At 36.6% G+C, this 21,272-nt stretch overlaps 1 long non-coding RNA gene and 1 gene segment (V, D, J or C); both read left to right on the forward strand.

The window, feature by feature from the left end:
- Nucleotides 1-8,548: 8,548 nt before the first annotated feature.
- On the forward strand, nucleotides 8,549-10,373 carry LOC311292784. Its single transcript, XR_014627797.1, has 4 exons — nucleotides 8,549-8,657; nucleotides 8,944-9,339; nucleotides 9,748-9,886; nucleotides 10,082-10,373. It is a non-coding gene; the product is annotated as an uncharacterized lncRNA (long non-coding RNA).
- Nucleotides 10,374-11,938: 1,565 nt separating this feature from the next.
- Nucleotides 11,939-17,560, forward strand: LOC311291263 (T cell receptor alpha variable 18-like). The segment is given in 4 exons: nucleotides 11,939-12,063; nucleotides 12,199-12,291; nucleotides 16,776-16,826; nucleotides 16,911-17,560.
- The last annotated feature ends 3,712 nt before the right edge of the window (nucleotides 17,561-21,272 follow it).

Here is a 21,272-nt window from a genome sequence, read left to right on the forward strand (position 1 = left end):
CGTGTGCCAGTGAGCAGGAAGTTCATGGGTGTCTTTATGCCTTCAGTGTCTCATAAGCAGTGCAGCAGAACATCGAAAGGCTCAACAAAGAACTGCTGATCTTATTCAACATGGACAGGTGTTTTCTGCTCATAGTCATTTTGGGAACAGGTACATTATTTAGTAAATGATGATGAAACAAATGAGGTTTGAAAATAAAAAAAATGCCAATGTTTCAACAATCTTATTTGAGTCATTTTTACTGTTTACATCGTGTCTTGTGTTTGCAATGTTTTGTTTAGCCTTGTTATGACAAATCAAAAATAATTTTATATTATTATTGTTCACAGGTTTGGTGTCTGGGGACAATATTGAGCCAGATAAAGAAAAAAATGTTTTCACAGAAGAAAGAGAAACTGTCAAGCTGAGCTGCTCATATAGTACAACCAGCAATAATGTTCGGCTTTACTGGTACAGACAGTATCCACATGCAGAACTTTTGTTTTTAGCGTATAAAGGTGCACGATCATATAGTGCTGCAGACACCTCTGATGATCGGTTTCAGTCGACTACATCACAAACATCCACTGAACTCACTATTACTGATGTACGTCTGTCAGATTCAGCTCTCTATTATTGTGCTCTGAGAGTTGAAGCCCAGTGACACAAAACATGAAACACGTCGTACAAAAACCTGAAGCTCTTTTCACTTTGAAGTGAGCTAGTGAAAACCACAATCAAAACCCTAATCTAATGTAATAAAACATGTGGTAACACCTGTGTGAAGTAGATTATTTTAGGTAAGAAAACCAGGCAAACCGTTAATATGAGTTTACTTCTATTGGCTGCAGTTCTAGGTAAAGTAATTGCTTTTAGTTTAAACTATTCCATATTATCCATGCATCAGAATACACTTGAAAACTGATTTGATTCTTTCCTGTTATATTTCCTGACAGAGTAGCCTAGAAATCTACACGCACCCTAGCGGCAGCAAAATGTATTTTGCAGCCAGGGTAGTCTAGCAACTCTCCATTGACTTTCGAGCTGCAAAAACCTAAATTGGGTCAGGCCAATCACGTCGTGTATAGAGTAGGCGGGGCGGGCTTAACATAATGACGACAGAGTTGCGACGGTTCCCTGCTACTTGAAAACAAAGAAGAGCAGCTGCTGGAGAACATCTTTCGAATCGGCTTTGGCCGCGACTCTGGAGGACTTGGAGTTAACATTTTCTTTGAGAAAAGAGCAAAGAACGGCACTTAAGTCATTCTTAAAAAAAGGAATATGTGTTCGTAGTTTTGCCGGCCAGATATGGCAAAAGTTGAATCTATCAGCTAACGTTAGCTCCGCTGTTGGGAAAACACTCTGGTTGGTTGAAGCGCTGTCCTATTGCGTGCAGAGGGAATTTGAAAGACAGCCGTTTATCCCGCCCCTCGGATTGAGCCGTGTGTCTATGGTGAGTTGCCAGACCTAACATCTTGATGTAGGTCTGGCTTGCCAGGCTACTGACAGAGTGCACTCAGTGCAGTTGTCACAGATCACCCAAACCACCATCCTCTGCACTACACTTCCGAGCATCCGTCCTGGTTCGTACCTGCATCCCACCTGCACGTCATTCCTCATCACACTCACCTGCATCTCATCATCACCCTCATGACCTCCACTATTAAGGCACACTCCTCACCACAGTTCTTTGTCTGACCTTATTTGTTCGTGTAATGTATGTGGACTCTTCCCCTTGTACTCTGCGATCGCCCTGTCTCCAGCGTCTTCCTTCCCTCTGTGTCTCCGCCCAGATCACCCTTTGGAATCCACTACCCTGCTCACCTCATCCCTGCACCTTGTAAATAAATCACTGTTCACCTACCATCTTCCTCTCTATGTCTACATTCCGTAACAGCAATAAAAAAAAAAAAAAAAACTTTCTATTTCAGTTGCCTCAAAATAGCAACGTGCCAACAATGCACCTGAACACACCTTGATTTCAGACCAGCACGCCCATGGGCACACAAATGGGCGCAAATGCATTTGCTATTTAAACAACGTGGCGCAGGATGTTAAAATGATAACTGCGTCGGGCTGAAATTAGCAAAAAACATGTGCGTCGCGCCTTGCGCTGCATTGCACCAGATGTATGATAGGGCCCAATGTCTATAAAGTGCTGCTCACTGCTAATGCAAAAATGTATTATGACAATGTTTGTTATAATGTATTATTGTAAGACTTGATTTTCCTGCTAAGACAACAGCTGAGATAAAAGTCAACCTGCAATAAAGCAATAAAACGCACCCTGGACAAGAGATCACAAAGAAAGAGCACAGGACATTGTCTTGCCCAAACATATCTCCTAGTTTATATATGTATCCCCTTCTCCCTCCTCCCTTCCTTTCCCCCTGATTCAAGTCACTAAAAGTTCACTGAGAATGTCTATATATATCACATATGTTGTATCGTGTGAATTTATTGCTTTTTCCTTTTCATGTTTGGTATCATTTTAAATGTCTCAGTGCGATTGGTAAAATGGTATTCATTTCATTGCAGTTATTGGTATTATGAGAAAGATTGAAAACTTAGGAGAATTCTGTTCTCCTTTTTGGTTCGTGTCTCTTCAAGTTATCTGAGAATCCTCTCCTCTCCCCCGAAACCAGGTGTTTGTGTAGTAAATATTTACAACCTTTTGTTCTGGTCTGGTCTGGGTAAGTGGCAGAGCAGTCTTTAACCAGAAAACCCCCATGCAGTGCTGTGTCAGTGTCTTCCCGTCGGAACACACTCACACACCACTGTGTCTCTGTCAGGTATGTATTTCTTATACTCTTAGAGTCGTCTTTGAGCAATAGATGTTGTGTATTTTTTTATTATTATTTATTTTTTAAATGGTTTACTTGTGAAATTGGCATGATATATTTTTACCTGACAAATAAAATGTTATATTTGATTTATTCTGTATGGTTCTGAAATATTATTTTTTTCTAGTATAGATTAATGTGAGTCTGTTGTCTGGTGAGTCTGGTGTTACCTCAAATCTCTGTCCAGGATAGATCAAACCGAAGGCACTAATGAATGGAGCATGGAACACATCATTAAAGGAGAACTTGGTAACTTTTTTAACTTAATAAAACTGTCTAGAAATCATTTGGATGGTTAAACAACCTGTTCTGGTGATATTGGTGACTTTCCCCGCTCCCCCCAGCGTTCCCAGGCGGAAAACCAACCTTGCAACTTGGGCACTACCGTCCCGGCAAGATAGAAATTGGAAGTCTCGTGAGAAGCGAGAACTAGAACGAGAACGAGCGCGAAACACAAATTGCTTTACGGCAATTCGACATAAACACACACGCATGTATGATGTATAGACGGTATTACCAGATTACCCACCTCGGTAGACATAGCTCCACGCAATACAGTTGGCTTGCTCTGATCAAAACAAACGCACATGAGCAGCGGTAGAGAAGGGGAGGAGGCCGCCGCAAGTGAGTTTTTTACGACTGTGTTGTGAAATATACGCCCCCCCACAGCTGTAGGGGGAGCTCGTGGGGAAAACATGCGACAACAAAAGGGAAAATCAGCGAAGAAGTGACTAGAGTTCGCTAGAGTTACCGAGTTCTCCTTTAAGGAGACCTTCTGATTTCTGATCATTGACTTAGCAAGTTGCAGCTCGTGACTATTAAAAAAATGACACCTTTTGTTATGAGTCAGCAGAGAGCGGCCACTTAAGGGTAAAACAGTTCGCACTGAATCCTCTGACTATTTCAGAATTGGCTAGTTTGTGATCGTGAGTGCACATTCGTGACGTGACGTCTCAAAGCAATATACAGGGTCCCTTAATGAACGAATAATTGAAAGTATGGGATACACAGAATAATCAAAGATCTAAATTAAATCCTAATCAATATTTATGATTATTTTCTTATAAGAAACACAATCTTTACTGAATTTGATAAGCATTTGAAATTGGAGTCAGATTAAGCATAGAGCTAAAGTAATATTGAAACTAAATTCTAATCAATTAAGTTAACTTCAGTGGAGCGCTGAAAAGACTTACACGCATTATACCTTCACCCACACCGTTGGATTCCGTCGTTGGTCCAACGGGTGGCCTTTACATTATTTATTTTTGTGTTCCTTAGTTTCCTTAGTTTCCAAGTGCGCTGTGTACCAGCTTGTTTTCTTGATACTGATTTGGTTCACCAGTTGTTCTAGTTACTCATTAGTTCTCCCTTTTATTTAAACCCTGTGTCTCTTTAGTTACTTTGTCCAGTATTGTTTGGGTGAATGCCTAACATGGTTGTTATCCAAGTTTATCTCCAATGATCTCCTACTGTAAGTTTTCTTTTGTGGATTATAATAAAGACTGTTTTAGTTTCTATCTGCATCATCGTGTGCTTCTCTACAGCTACCAACCATTACACGTAGGTCATATTTCCTCTTTCCACAAAGATGTCTTGCTCAATTATTACAGAATAAAACTCTCCAGCAGTGGGTGGAGCTGATTCGCTGATGTTGACAGAGTGAGATGATGGCAGGGTGAATTAAACAACTAGTTTGGCATCAATGATCGTCTCTCTGAGGACAACATGTTTCATTTTACTTAGATAATAATCCAACTTTGCATTGGTAAGAAATCATTTCAGCATTATGTCAGTCGAAAAAAAGTTTCTGTGACATTGTAATCTGATAATCACTTTATTGCTTGATTAATTGATGCCCTTTGTTGTTTTTTTTTACAGAAACTTCTTTGGCTGATATGATACAACCAGAAAAAAACATGTTATTAAGGGTGAAAATGTGACTCTCTCCTGTAACTACAGTACAACTGGTGTCACTGTTAACTCTCTTCAGTGGTTTGACCAGAGATTTTACTACTTGTCAATTAAATCAAATCTGAAACTGATCTTCATCTATTCAAAAGCTACAAAAGAAATCAAGCCTGTGGATCTGGAGATCTCCTCTGCATCAGACTCTGCTGTGTATTACAGTGTACAAAAAACCCTGATATTGCATCTACAGTACATTACACATATTCAGCTCCCCCGTATGCTAGTTAATTTCAAAAAGATCAATTTCACTATGAAATTAAATGCAAATCTGTTGTTAAAATCTTTAGATAAAAGATTCGCTGTCTTTGTGACATTATATGAAGCAACAGTGTGACAGTGATAAACTGATTTTTAGATGCACTCTTTTCCCCAGGAGGTGAGGAAGGAGGAGCTTAATGTATTTGAATGAACCTGACAGAGACCGTCATAAGATCATTCAAGCTGAGACTGTGAGCACACTCAGAATGATCCTCCATTCAGTTATTCTGTTCTCTGCTTTAGTATGTAAGTATATCACTTCAATGCTGTCCTTAAATGATCACAATGAATATGTCAAGTAATTTTTAATAATTATATATAGTCTTGTTTGTGGCCTTAATATATAAAAGTGCACTTTAAGTGAATGAACTTCTGAAATGCACACATTTTACCAGCATAGTGATAATATTTGAACCCTCTATTTCACCTCTATTTCATTTTTCTTTGCAGGTGCCAGTAATGGAGATTCTATTACACCAGACAAAACACAGGAGTTTGCAGCCGAGGGTTCAAGTGTTAAATTATCCTGCAGTTATTCTTCTGCATGGTCTTTACTTTGGTACCGTCAGTATCCCGGATCAGCTCCTGAATACCTTGTGCTTATTTCAGACAGTGCAAAAGATGTGAAGCCATCTGATGTAGATCAAAGATTTACTACTAAGATCAGAAAAGACAATCAAAACCGTGTGGATCTGGAGATCTCCTCTGCTGAAGTATCAGACTCTGCTCTGTATTACTGTGCTCTGACGCCCACAGTCACAGGAAACACAAGAACACTGTTCAAAAACCTACTAGTGTTCCACAGTTCAGGAGAAATGGCACCCTTAAATCTTGAATTATATACAGACCCCTCTGGAATAGAAGCATCTTCTTTTCCATTCAAAGCAGCCACATTAACTACAAATGCATGAATATTAGAAAAGTGTTTAGTTTAAAACATTATGGCAGAAATCATCCATTAGCATCTACACAGTCAAGGCACACCTTCTTCAGATAATTTACAATAATCTTCTGCAAAGAAAAATCTTCTGCCCAGTGGTATATACAGTGAGTAAATGGCTTTACAATTTGCACACCTAGAGATGAGTAGAGGGGATCAAGCATGTGTTAAAAAAATATTTTAGGCTAATCCTACTTTTGTGAAAAATTGTTCTTGGTTTCCAAAAAAAAAAAAAAATAATTTAAGTAATTTTAAACTTTATCCACAAGAGGTCAGAATTGCTCCCTTCGTGTATGAGTAGATCATGTGACATGATACATTAAAGTAGATCTCAGTGAGACAGAGACACAGAGTTTTTTATAAGCACTGTTGAGTGAATTTCAGTTATTTTACCTCAGAGAACAACTATGCTTGGATGGGCTTTGATTTCCCTGTGTTTCATTGCACATTATGATGGTAAGCAAAACATTTGATGAAAGAGTTTACTTTCATTTAGGTTATTAAATTTTTAAGTTTACGTTGCAAATAATTCATGTTAATGACTTACTTTTTTCTTTTTCCAGTGTCCTCGGGACAGGACAGGGTTGAACAGTTTTATAGAGAAATGCCTGCAAGTGAAGGAGTTCAAGTTATTTTAAGGTGTAATTATACTACCACTAGTAATAATCCATACCTCTTCTGGTATAAACAGCTACCAAACAGATCACCAAGATTCATTCTGAATAAATATACATTTGGTGAAGGAACTACTGAGCCTGAATATAAGAAGAGATTTTCTGCAACATTGGACTCCACATCAAGATCAGTTCCTCTGACAATCCAGGATGTGTGTGTGTCTGACTCTGCTGTGTATTACTGTGCTCTGCAGCCCACTGTGACTCAAACACACTCAACACTCATACAAAAACTTAGGGAGACACATTACAGCGAATAAAATATTCAGACGTAAAGGGAATAAACTGCATAAAGCTTCCATATTTCCAAAGAATTGGAATGACTGGCATTTACATCAACTGTCATTTGTGTTTAATTAATGTTTTCTGCTACCAATAACTGTATTCTTAGTTCCATTTAACAAAATGCAGTTTATTTCCCACTGATACTGACCATAAATAAATAATCCCTTTTAAAATTATTAATAAATTCATAAATTAATGAATTCAGAGAAATTTGCATACTGTCCCAAAGACTTTATATATAGGTCTTAAAGGGACTTGTACATCAAGCACTTTAGGCTCAGATACATATTTGGCTTTACAATTTCACCAAAAATGTATAACTTTTCTATTCCCTATATTTCCCTAAATATTAAGGGTATATGTTACATTAATAAGGGTATATGTTGTTAATCCTGATACATGATAAAGAATGCTTTAAACATATTCCTGCACAGCACATGTTTGAAGTGTACATTATTAATAACTTCAATGTTGACACTGGGAACAAAATGTTAAATATCATGCTTTTTCATACATGAATAATGAATGAAAAACTGGCTTAGATCAAATCTTTTTTAAAATAATATCCTGAAGAGGGCAGTGTAGACACAAAGTCTATTTGAATTTCTTTTCCTTTTTATGTTTAATCTCCCCTCCCTGCTATACACCATCATTGTTCTTGCTGACACAACTGGTTGAATGGGTCATCTTTTTCTCCTGTTTCAGTCACCACATAAAAAAATGATAACTCTTGGATTGTTAAAGTTGTTCATTTTTGCATCGGTTTATCATGGTAAGTGGGTTTTTTTCTAATTACTTCATACAGTTTTATACCTTATTACAGGTTACAATTTTTACAGTTTATTAGAACATTTTTTTATTTCTTTACAGAGTGTCGTGGAGAAGAGAGTGTTGATCAGCCAGACAAGCACCTCGCCGAATTTAAAGGAAAAACAGTAAAAATACAATGCAAATATAAAACAGCTTCATCGCAACCAGATCTTTTCTGGTACATCCAGAGAGCAAATGACTTTCCTAAATACATCATGAGGAGAAACAAATATGGAGCAGAAGATACTGACCCTCAGTTTCAGGAGAGATTTCACTCTAAAGTGTCATCAGAATCTGTTCATCTGACAATCCAGGATGTGTGTGTGTCTGACTCTGCTGTGTATTACTGTGCTCTGAGGCCCACTGTGAGTCAAACACACTCAACACTCATACAAAAACAGAGGAAGTGCTCAATTATATGACAAAGTGCAAATCCACATGCTGTTGACTTCTATCCCATGACAATATGTACACTGTATAAAAAAAAAATATATATTTAAGAAAGAATTTTGTGCTGTGCAAAGTGCATTTCATCCGCTCATCCCTATAGTGGTCTATAGACATATGTGCTAAAAACCATCTTCATTTTCTTTGAACCTGCATAAAAACTATTATTTCTTGACCTGCATGAGCAGATATCAAATTTATTAGACTAAATTAACTAAATTGGCTTTAAACTGTGTATATGTGAGGGGTTTTTTTTGGCATCAAACTGACAGAGGATGAAAGGGGAGGAGTTTAACATGTTTAACATCTCAGATGATCTTGTTACACTTGCTAGACTGTCACAAAGCTCAGTCCTGCTGTAGTGAACACACACACACACACACACACACACACACACACACACACATACAATGATACTTCATTCAGTCATTCTGCTCTCTGCCTTGGCATGTAAGTGCATTTGTGTATGTTTTGCGTTCATTTGCATTTCTAATTTTAGAATATACGTATATATTTTGGCAAATAATTTTCTCATCTTAAATGCTAAATTAGTTTTTTTTTTAAATGTACAAATATTTATTACTTCCTAAATATATATATTTTTTTCAAAATGACAAAGTAATATTACAATTTTAAATAATTGTTAACTAGTATTAATTGATTCAAATCCTTGTAAACAATCAACTTCAAAACTAAAACTATTTGAAAATTAAAATGTTATTTTGTTCTTTTCCAGGTGTGAGTTTTGGAGATGAAATCACACCAGACCGCAGTGAAGAGTTTGCTGCAGTGGCTTCAACTGTTACATTATCCTGCAGTTATTCCTCTGCAGATTCACTTCTATGGTACCGTCAGTATCCCGGATCAGCTCCTGAATACCTTGTGCTTATAATAGAGGGTGTGAAAGAGACTAAGCCATCTGAGGTAGATCCCAGGTTCTCTACTAAGACTAGAAAAGAAAAGGAAATCAAACGTGTGTATCTGGAGATCTCCTCTGCTACAGTATCAGACTCTGCTCTGTATTACTGTGCTCTGAGGCCCACAGTCACAGGAAACACTATAACACTGTACAAAAACCTGACAAAGCTGAAGGTGTACAACTAATTCCTTTCCATAAATCTCTGAATTAAAGGTAGATTATCATTTCATACTATATTACTATAATATGAGGGTGAAAACTATCAGCAGTGGTATGAGTATGATAGATTATGATTTTTTTTTATTTTTTTTATTTACTTAACACAATTCGTACACACTGTACTCTTAGAATGTTCACCAAACCACTGACTAGTTGTTGCTTTTCTGTGTCTAAGCTGTGGTGACTGTACAGGACCATAAAATTAATATCTGATATATAGATCTACAGTACTATAACAACCAAAGCTTGAGGAATGAATCAGATCACATTCTGTTTGTGTTCAGAGCATTTATGTTGTACAAGTTAGTAAGTAACCACAAGAGGGAGCTATGCACTATATAACATATGAATAGTGATGACACTGTGGACTATGAAACAGATCTGATCTGCTCTTTCATTTAGATCTCTGGAAGAGGGAGGGTTTAAAGCTTTGACATCTGATGTGATCTTGTTAAGCGTCTGTTAGAGAGTCTGTTCGACAGAGCTTAAGGAACAAAAACAATGATACTCCATTCTGTCATTCTGCTTTCTGCATTTGCATGTAAGTATTGAAGTATTTTGAGGATTACATCTAAAAGTATTACATTTCTGAGCAGAATTGCTCATTTCTGATCAAAATTAAGTACAAATTGTATTTATTTACATTGTACAGTATATTGTATTTTATACTGGTACGTCTCAAATGACTGATTCAATTTAAACACCAGTTTATTCAAGTTTTGATCTTCTTTTGCAGATGCAACATATGGAAATGAAATTAAACCAACCAAAACAGAGGAGTTTGCTGTCGAGGGTTCAAGTGTTAAATTATCCTGCAGTTATTCATCTGCATATTCTCTTCACTGGTACCGTCAGTATCCCGGATCAGCTCCTGAATTCCTTGTGCCCATCTCAGAAGGTGTAAAAGAAGCTCAGTCTAATGTAGATTCCCGATTCACTACTGAGATCAGAAAAGAAAAACAAAACTATGTGGATCTGAAGATCTCCTCTGCTGCTCTGAAAGACTCTGCTGTGTATTACTGTGCTCTGGTGCCCACAGTCACAGGAAACACTAGAACACTGTACAAAAACCTGCTTCTGCTCAGGGTGAGGAATCAATGGTCTTTGACAGTTGGGGAGAAGTGGGACCCTTGAATCTTGAATTATTCCCAGATCCCCTCCAGTATACCAAGAAGCCACATGCAGCATTTTTGAAATGCAAATGCATTATTATTGTAAGTGAGAAAATGTTTGTCTAAAACATGGCAGAAATATTCACATGTACAAAAGTGGTCAATATACAATCAAGTCACACCAAATAATCACCAACCCTCATGAAACCTCTTCTTTCCCAACACCACCACCACCAAAAACAAAAAACATTGATTTTTAAGTCAATGAGTTTGCAACAGCTGAATGTAACTTTTTTGACAAGCCAAAATATCTGATTCTGACATTCCTGCTAATTTTCTGTTCTTGAATGTTCTTTTTTTTCTCCATAATTTTTGCAATAGATACACCGTTAAATGATTGATCTTAAGATGAGTCCCTGTAGTCGTCCAATTTGACTCTCATATTTTGATTGATGTAATATTATAAACTTGACAGGTGATTTTTATAAATCATAGTTTGATCCCTATCTTCTCAGTTGTTTAAAAGATTAAGGAAATTATAAAAGTTGAATAAAAGGTTTTTTAATTTGCATTTTGATACATTTTTACAAGATTTGTTACATTTACTTGCCCCTTAGCAGATTTAGACTCATACACACTTTTGGAAAACTAACATGTATGCCACTAGTTCACCTTAAAAAAAAAAAAAAAAAAAATGCCCCAGGGTATATCCTACGGAAGCGTATTGCATTCACTTGAGGAAAAAAAATCTACTCTGTTTTTCTGAATTAATGACTTAATTATCTCAGAATTACGAGATAATTTTCATGAAAAAAAATTTTTTTGCTCTGTTTTTCTGAATTAATGACTTAATTATCTCAGAATTCTGAGATAATTTTTTCTTGAAATAAAAATATTTGCTCTGTTTTTCTGAATTAATGACTTAATTATCTCAGAATTCTGAGATAATTAAGTCATTAATTCAGAAAAACAGAGCAATTTTTTTTAAATGAATAATTATCTCATAATTCTGAGATAATTAAGTCGTTAATTCAGAAAAACAGAACAAAATATTTTTTTATGAAAAATTATCTCAGAATTCTGAGATAATTAAGTCATTAATTCAGAAAAACAGAGCAAATATTTTTATTTCAAGAAAAAATTATCTCAGAATTCTGAGATAATTAAGTCATTAATTCAGAAAAACAGAGCAAAAAAAAATTTTTTCATGAAAATTATCTCGTAATTCTGAGATAATTAAGTCATTAATTCAGAAAAACAGAGTAGATTTTTTTTCCTCAAGTGAATGCAATACGCTTCCGTAATATCCAGTACATACAGAGAGATAAGTATGCATTTTATACCAATCCTACCTTTATAGGTATATAGCTACCTATTTGTTCAGGGTTTACAAAATAATATCATGTTTAATCATTTCAAACTTTATCCACAAGGGGTCAACATTGCTCTCTTCATGCATGATTATATCATGTGACAGGATGAAAACATTTAAAGTAGAGCTGTGAGAAGCACAGAGAGAGCACAGTTCTTTCTGCTCTTTTACAGCACAGAACAACTATGTTTAAATGGGCTTTGATTTCTCTGTGTCTCACAGCACATTATGATGGTAAGCTCTTTTTTGGTACATTTTAACAGAACAATGTTTACTTACATTTAGGTTACTAAATGATTTAAGTTTACTGATATTAAATGTTAATGATTTATTGTTAGTTTATTTCGCTTTGTGCCTCATTCTCACGAGGGTCCACTTACCGTCCTGGCCCAGACCCAGACCTTGCCAATACATGGACACAATACATCCACATCAAAATCTATTCCTCTGACAATCCAGGATGTGAGTGTGTCTGACTCTGCTGTGTATTACTGTGCTCTGAGGCCCACTGTGACTCAAAGCAACACGATCTCATGAAAGTGCGTATCTATAGCACGAATGATATTTGGGTCATTCTATAATTAGGGGTACATCTCATGTCCATGGACTCTATTATAATTTTTTTTTTAAAAATCATGAACTTTTCACTTCAATCAATGGTGACTTTTATATCAGGGGACATTTCTAATTAATTTAATACAAAAATCCAACAGATACCCATCTTTTATCTTGCAAAAATGGCATATTCTATACTGGAAGTTGCTGTTTTTGTGCTGTCCGATTTGGTAAATGTGAGGTTTTGCTCTTCAGATTAGCTCTAGAATGCATGTTTCTGTATATATTTCTTATAAATATTTGTCCAAAATAATCATTAACTTGTGAGAAAGGTGTTAAAAAATATATTTTGCTCATGCATCTACATTTAATCATTCATTTTGTGTATGTCCGAGAAATCAGTGTCAACTGTGTTACTCGCTATAAAACCCCCTATAAATCACCAATGGTTTGTTCCAAAGTCACATTTTACAACATCACTGTGATCCAATTCCTTTTTTGGAGGGAAATGTGAAGACAGTGTGTTAAGTCATAACTTCTCCTCTTCAATATATTATCTATATTATTGTCTGCGCATAGAGTAGATTAATTGACCGTCAACTGTGTTATCAACATGTTCTGGTGAACTTACGTCATATGTTATATTTATAAATGTGTAGAGAAAGAATATAAAAACATAAGTTAATCAAGGTCAACTACTAACTAGTCCAAGGCCAGCAGTTTGCACAAGGCCCCAAAATGGCCGAAATGTCAACCGTGTTACCTGTCAACTGTGTTACCCATCAACTGTGTTATCCATCAACTGTAACACAGTTGACAAGGATTAACACATTTGACAATGTTGGCAATTCAGTTTCAATTTATGCTCACACTACATTATATGGAAATTACATTTACATTACACAAAATTAAAAAAAATTCTAAAACCATGCCTAAAACTATGGTTTGCATTACAATGGATAAACTTAACTGATCTCATCACGGCCACACTTTCTATGAACTCAGTATCCATAACATAATATACACATTATATATTCACATTTGTCAAGGGTTATAAAGCATTCAGAATTCCTCATGATTGACTTAAACCGATATATTATTATAGATTTTACATGTCTATTTCTGCTTAGTCATGACTGATCAGTCCTTACAACCCGAAGTGTCATAATGCATTATAAAACTTAATTTACCTTGATGATAATATAAAATATTCATTAATCTTTTTTTTAACTGAACTCTTTGCTTAATTGCTTGTTACTTACATTTGTTGAATAAAAAGAAAGTTATCATCTTAAAGAAAGTTTTCTCTTTTCCTTCTAATGTGTCCTGTCAACTGTGTTACTCATGTCAACTGTGTTACTTTCTCTGTCAACTGTGTTATGTGTGGTTTTTATGTCATAAATCTTTTAAATGTGAACTAAACCGTCAGAAAAATAGATTGGGATATCTCTGGAGATGGAAATCTTGGGTAAACCTTCAAACAAATGTGTTATCAAGCATGTGGTACTTCATTCATGTTTCATTTGACACAGCATTTGTCCGTAACACAGTTGACAAAATAATGAATCAAATGTAAATTTTAATTAACATATTTAAAAAATCATTAGAGCTTAAGCTTGCCAAATAACTAATTTAGCACATTAAGGGCATATATTATTTAACCAACTAGTTTATTGATCAAAAAAGAATACTGATTTTCTGACTTTTTGCCTGACATGAAATGTACCCCTAAATATAGAATGACCCATTTCTCGTATCATTTATACACCAAAACGAGTTTTTGTGTTCAAATGATACGCCCTGTAAACCCCTTGGGTAGGATTAGGGATGAGGAGGGCGTGCATATTACACGCCATAAAGTGCGTATCATATGCACGCAAAAACTGCGTATCATATGTACGCAAAAACTCATTTTGGCATATAAATGATACGAGAAATATAATTCGTGCTATAGATATGCTCACTCAACACTCATACAAATACAGAGGAAGTGCTGTATTATATGACAAAGTTCAAATCTACATGCTGTTGACTTTTATGATCATTTTGGTCTGCACATCAGCAGTGAGATCTTCTCTTGACCATATATTTATATGTATATATATATTGTGCCAATGAATTAAGAATTTGTTCTCTTGTTTTAGTATTTAGGCCTACTAATTCATTCGCTCGTTTTAAGTGAATCAATTGCAATATATATTAGTTTTCCTAGATTTAGTAAATTGTGGTCACGTTGTAGCCTACTTACGCCAACTAACAATCAGCAACTTATCTGATTTAGTAATAATAATAATAATAATAATAAATTTATTTTATAATGCGCCTTTCTCAAACTCAAAGCGCTACAGGATACAAAGCAAAATAATCAAACAATCAACATTGCATCAGAACAAGTGTATATAAAAAAAAAAAATAAAAAAAAAAAGTGAATCAAGGTAATGAATTTTGCACATAATTTAGGCCAACTTAAAATGAGGTAACGAATTAGTAAAATGCGTTGACATACATTATTAAGTCGTGGGAATGAATTGTTAATTTGTATCCACAATATACCTATTTTTCCCGCATATCATGTGCAGGGCTCCTTAGCCTAAAAAGAAAAAAAAACAATTGTAGAAAAAAAGGACATTGCACTCTTTGGTTTATATAAATAAACAATCACATATTATTCCAGTGGTTACAAAAAACTGGTTAATTCAATGAATTCACCACCAGGGGGAAGTACCTCTTAAATTCTGGTGTGACTGTGCAGTTGCTGAAAATAATCAAGAGAAGCTACTAAGGATAGAAAGATTTGCCATAAGGAGAGCAAACACTCACACTCTCCAACTCAGAGCAACAATGTCAAAATGTGCAATAATTACTCTTTTCTTCATGGCACATGATTTAGGTAAGAAGAACAGTCTTTCGTCATTTACACTTTATTTGAGTATCTGTAAATGATTGTTAATTTATGCTTCATGCAGTGTGCCGGGGACAGGACCATGTAAAAAAAAGTTAAAGTTAATCTTGAAGGTCTGAAGTGCATCAACAAATGAAAGAGCACCAGGGTAATGTGGAAACTGTTCTACAATGGCCCATAAGACACTTGACTAAAATTATTGTGAAATATTACAAATGTATGTAATAAAGTTGATCAAATTTACGAAGGCCTATACAGTACACAGATTTACTGTACATACAATTAGGTATGTATAAAATAAAATATCATTCTAAATGAATTTTGGTTCCTTTGAAGGTTAAATTCATCATGAAAACAAAATTGACATTTCTTTTTTTTAATGGAATATTGAAACATTTATTATAAATGATTTATCCATGTACATCCTTATTTTTAATTCAAGAGCCCTAGTTATCTTTAACCAGAATAACCAACGCGACATCTCTTCTCTGATGATGTATTTTTCAGCATGAGGGTGGGATCAACCTGTCAATCACATGAGGTCAGAGCAATAGAAAACCAATCAATTCCTGCGGACAAAATCAAGTCTTTTTGAATTTTTTTTCTTTTTGGAGAAGCTTTCTTACTTGGATAGACATCACAATAGGGAAGAAAGGACAATCCCAGCTTCCATTTCATGCCGGCTTTTATAAGTTGTCTTAAATTGTCTCTGTCTTAACTGATAACATTTAGGCTATGTGTACATAACAATTTTATTGTTAACAAAGTTTTTAAAGCGCATGTGGGCGAGACTCGCCTTAAAGATCAAAGACATCAATCTAAGCGCATGTTTAGACAAATATGGAGTTACAATGCAGTGGAACGGGGAAAGGGTTCTGGGTTCCAGCCCACACTCCCGCAGACTCAATCGCAAGCACAGCTGTCAATCATGACATTACACCCTTTTTATAGCATCGTAACCTAACTAAAACCCAAACTTATTGGGGAAACAAACACATGAGCATAGGTCTGCGTGATGAGAACTACCTAAAATGACAGAAACGATCTTTGGAAAAAATTTACCACAGGGGCAACATAATCTCACAAGTTATGTTTAATCCATATTTTACAAGTATTTACCTGATGTTCCCTTATGATGACTAACAAGTTAACTGAATGTGGTTAATTCCAATTAATAATTAATAAAGTAACCTCAAGTGAAAGTCTGTACATTTTCTTGCTTTGTGTTTTTTATTTTTTAGGGTTAGTAAACTTTGAATTAGATATATATTAAATCTGTTTTAAAATATGGTTAGGGTAAGCAAAAAAAAAAAGGAAAGAAAAGAAAAGAAAAGAAAAGAAAGAAAAAAAAATAAAGAAACAATGATTTCCATTTAATTTTAAAGCCGAGAGCATGTTTCATATTTCACTAACCACACCCACATTATCAGTATACAGCAGAACTTCACTCAGTGCTTCATTCATCCATCAGCCTTTCATTCATTTTCAGTTAACATGGAAGACATACAGATACTACTCATGATACTCATCACGGTTTCAGGTAAAAATACATTAATCACTAACTAACCCCTACAAGAAACCCGTATTAGATCATGGTATAAAAATGTTATATATTTAATTTCAGGTGGATTTGCTGATAGAATTGGGCCAAGTGAAGGAAATACTAATGTTATCAGAGAAGAAGGAGAGTCTGTGACACTGAGCTGCACATATGAAACTAACAGCAATACTATTTGGCTTTACTGGTACAGACAGTATCCAAACAGAGAACCAGAATATGTACTGTACAAAGGTGCTCGATGGAGAAACGATGAAAATATACCAAATGGATTTCAGTCGACTACATCACAATCGTCCACTGAACTCATTGTTAACAGTGTAACCCTGTCAGATTCAGCTCTATATTACTGTGCTCTAAGAGTAGCAGCCCAGTGATACATGCCTGAGAAGCTTTACAAAAACTCATACAAAATCATTTTTTTGCAAAAGTCTTTAATCAATCAGTATCAAAACACATCAAGTTTCTGTAAACCGCCAACAGGAAATGTGGTAACAGCTGTGAATTTGGGAGGTAAAAAGGTTACATAAGGGCATGTGTACGTAACTTGTACATAGCTTCTCATGTTATCTTGTTTGTTGTTATCTCTTTTTTTCATATTATGTTGTAATTCCAAAAGATGTCATTAAAAAGTATCTTCAAAACCTATACAAACTCACATGTATGAGCAAAATGGCAATACAAAATAAACAGTAAGCTGCACAAACGAAGAACATAAAAAAATAAAACAAAAAAATAAAATAAATAACTATCAATATTTTAACAGCTGTGCTCATTTGATCTTTTCTTCGGTGTCTTGTAATTCAGATTCAGTGTCATGACAGGAGGAGGAGTTTAGCACAGACACTATACAGCTGTGTAAAGATGAGCTGTACAACACTGTGGAGCAGCTGCTGTTCTTGCCAGTTTAGTGAATGAACATGTTGATCTACATTATGATACTGCTGTCATCAACTGAAGGTATAATATGTGTAAATGCATTCTAACGGAAGTGCTAGAAAACTACTTTTAATGGCAGTTTAATTTGCAGGCTCCAGAGCCACAGAAGTCATCACTCCAAAAAGTGAGAGAGTATTTGCACTTGAGGGTGACAATGTGACACTCTCTTGTAACTACAGCGGTTCTGTTCGTGGAGTTCACTGGTATCGCCAATACACATGCAGGCTCACCACCACAGTTCCTTATACTGGAATATTCAGGGGCTGATCCACCAAATCCAAGAGTAACCATCAGTAATCATTGCTTTCGAGGGTCGGGCACACCAGTACAAGGTTCTCCCCTTCGGGCCATCTCTGTCTCCCTGTGTCTTCACGGAGGTCGCGGAGGCTGCACTTGCTCAGCTAAGGGAAATGGGCGTTCACGTTCTCAACTATCTCGACGACTGGCTCATTCTAGCTCACTCTCGAGATTCAGTTTCCTGAGAGGGGCCAGGAGACTAAATCCTCCTCGGCTACGCCTCATCCCTTTGTGGGACCTCTCTGTAGAACTTACAGCCCTGCAGAGAGTGCCCTCAAAACAGTGCTCCTGACTGTGCTCTCGTCTATCAAGAGGGTGGAGGACCTGCAGGCATTTTCGTTCAGCGAAACGAGCCTGGAATTTGGACCGTCTTACTCTCATGTAATCCTGAGACCCAGGCCCGGATTTATGCCCAAAGTTCCCACCACTACTTTTTGGGACTCTAAAAGTACTTTTTACTCTGGAAGCGGCAGACCCAGGCTGCATAAATTAGGTCAACCGGAAACGAGAACATTTCCCATAACACTGGCGATAAGAAGAATGGCATCTACGCTATTGTTAGTCTGTCTGTCTCATTCTTATCCTGAGGTTACAGTAGCCAGCCGGATCTTGGCCGTGTCCACATCAGATGGTGGACCTGCACCAAGACCTCATTGCAGCCCTGAACGTCAGCAGAGACCGTGTCTAGACAGTCCCGTGTGAAGACCTTGTTGATACGACAGCCATTGGCACAGATCCTCAGCAAAGACCACAAGAACCAGACAAGTCCTCTGCTCAGGCCCCTATGGCTAGCTTCATATCTATTGCTGTGATTGTACAAAGTAAAATGTTGTTAAGTGACGTCTCCACATCTTATAGGCTTTGTTTGTCACTGTTCTGATTCTTGTTCAAAAATAACTTATTTTTAGCACAGTTCTAGTTTGAACTGATATACATCTCTGTCTATATTAATGCTGTCTTTGAAGAGCAGAGGAATCACCAAACCTGATTTGAGTTACAGACAATTAGGACATAATGAGTGTGTGGAAACACTTGCAGGTAACAGACTCTGCTCTGTACATGCGCTCTGAAGACAATGAATAGAAATGCAAAGGCACTGTACAAAAATGATGATGTGGTGTTCATTTATGAATGTTGGTTTAAATAACTATTGATGGTGTCTAAGATAAATTTCATTAAAAAAATATATAAATATAAATGAAAATAACAATATTTGTGGTTTGACATTTTATATCAATCAGTTTATCTGCAACAGTTCCAAATTTACAATGTTCAACTCTCTGCAGAACATTCTAATGGAAGAAAAACATCTTATTGAATATGTCACTTCCAAATTTAACATTCAATAAGCCAATTTCATTTAAATATTTAAACCCTCAGATGATGAGATGTGTGGGTGGAGCTTTCAGAGACATTGTCATTTCTCAATCACAAGCATCATTTGTGTTTTACAGTGCAGTCATGATGTTCCTGTGCTCTCTGCTTCTGCTGACAGGATTATTAGGAACACCATACTAATACTGTGTTTGACCCCCTTTCGCCTTCAGAACTGCCTTAATTCTACATGGCATTGATTCAACAAGGTGATGAAAGCATTCTTTAGAAATGTTGGCCCATATTTATAGGATAGCATCTTGCAGTTGATGGAGATTTGTGGGATGCACATCCAGGGCACGAAGCTCCAGTTCCACCACATCCCAAAGATGCTCTATTGGGTTGAGATCTGGTGACTGTGGGGGCCATTTTAGTACAGTGAACTCATTGTCATGTTCAAGAAACCAATTTGAAATGATTCGAGCTTTGTGACATGGTGCATTATCCTCTGATGGCTACTTCCAGCAGGATAATGCACCATGTCACAAAGCTCGAATCATTTAAACCCTCAGAAACAATGCTCAGGTAGGCCGTGGCATTTAAACGATGCAACAATTATTTCAGTCAAAGTTGCTCTTCTATCAGCTTGAATCAGTCGGCCCATTCTCCTCTGACCTCTAGCATCAACAAGGCATTTTTGCCCACAGGACTGCCGCATACTGGATGTTTTTCCCTTTTCACACCATTCTTTGTAAACCCTAGAAATGGTTGTGCGTGAAAATCCCAGTAACTGAGCAGATTGTGAAATACTCAGTCCGGCCCATCTGGCACCAACAACCATGCCACGCTCCAAATTGCTTAAATCACCTTTCTTTCCCATTCTGACATTCAGTTTGGAGTTCAGGAGATTGTCTTGACCAGGACCACACCCCTAAATGCATTGAAGCAACTGCCATGTGATTGGTTGATTAGATAATTGCATTAATGAGAAATTGAACAGGTGTTCCTAATAATCCTTTAGGTGAGTGTATAATGTACCTGTTATTGTCAAATGTCTGATTTTGTGATTCACCAGTTCTACCAGAAAGACTCGGGATAATTATTTCAACAAATCGTACATTTATTGACAGCTCAGCAAGCTGATAATATACAAAGTCATTTGGCGTAGGCCCCGTCCGTAGTGCATAATCCGAGGGTATCGGATCTGCAATTCCTGCCTGATGACGAAGGCAGGGGCGCAGCCGACCCCCCCCCCCGGGAGGTATGGACAGGACCATCCTGGTGGTGGTGGGGAGGATGGGGGTAATCGTCGCTTCAGTATCTGCGAACTCAAACATGTGTAAGTACCGAGCTTTATACAGTGAGCATAATAATATGATTGGATAGAAGTGAAGGCAATAGGTGACGTAGTAACTGAGTCTTCCCGGCAGAACTTATGCTAAAGCTTTCATTTTTCCATGACTTTTCATACTTTTACAATTACCATTCTTTTTGATGAATATGTTCTACACATTTTGCAGATGAATGTTTTGCACAGACAATAACACCACTGCAGGGCAGAACACAAGTTACTGAGGGGGAAACAGTCATTCTCTCATGCAAATATGATGTCAGTGTACAGAATTTATTTTGGTATCGACAATATCCTGGATCAGGACTGGAATTTCTGCTCCTTGTCGTTGAGTCATCCAAGAAGACTGTAGTATATGCAGATCCCAAAATTCCTAGACTGGATGGCAACATGAACATGGGAGATAAGAAAGTTGATCTGGAGATCTCCTCTGCTGAAGTGTCAGACATGTTCTGTATTACTGCGCTCTGCAGCCCACAGTGACAGAAAATACAACAACACTGTACAAAAACATCCAACCACACTCC

This window comes from Rutilus rutilus (assembly GCF_951802725.1).
Source record: "Rutilus rutilus genome assembly, chromosome: 6".
Lineage (NCBI taxonomy): Eukaryota > Metazoa > Chordata > Actinopteri > Cypriniformes > Leuciscidae > Rutilus > Rutilus rutilus.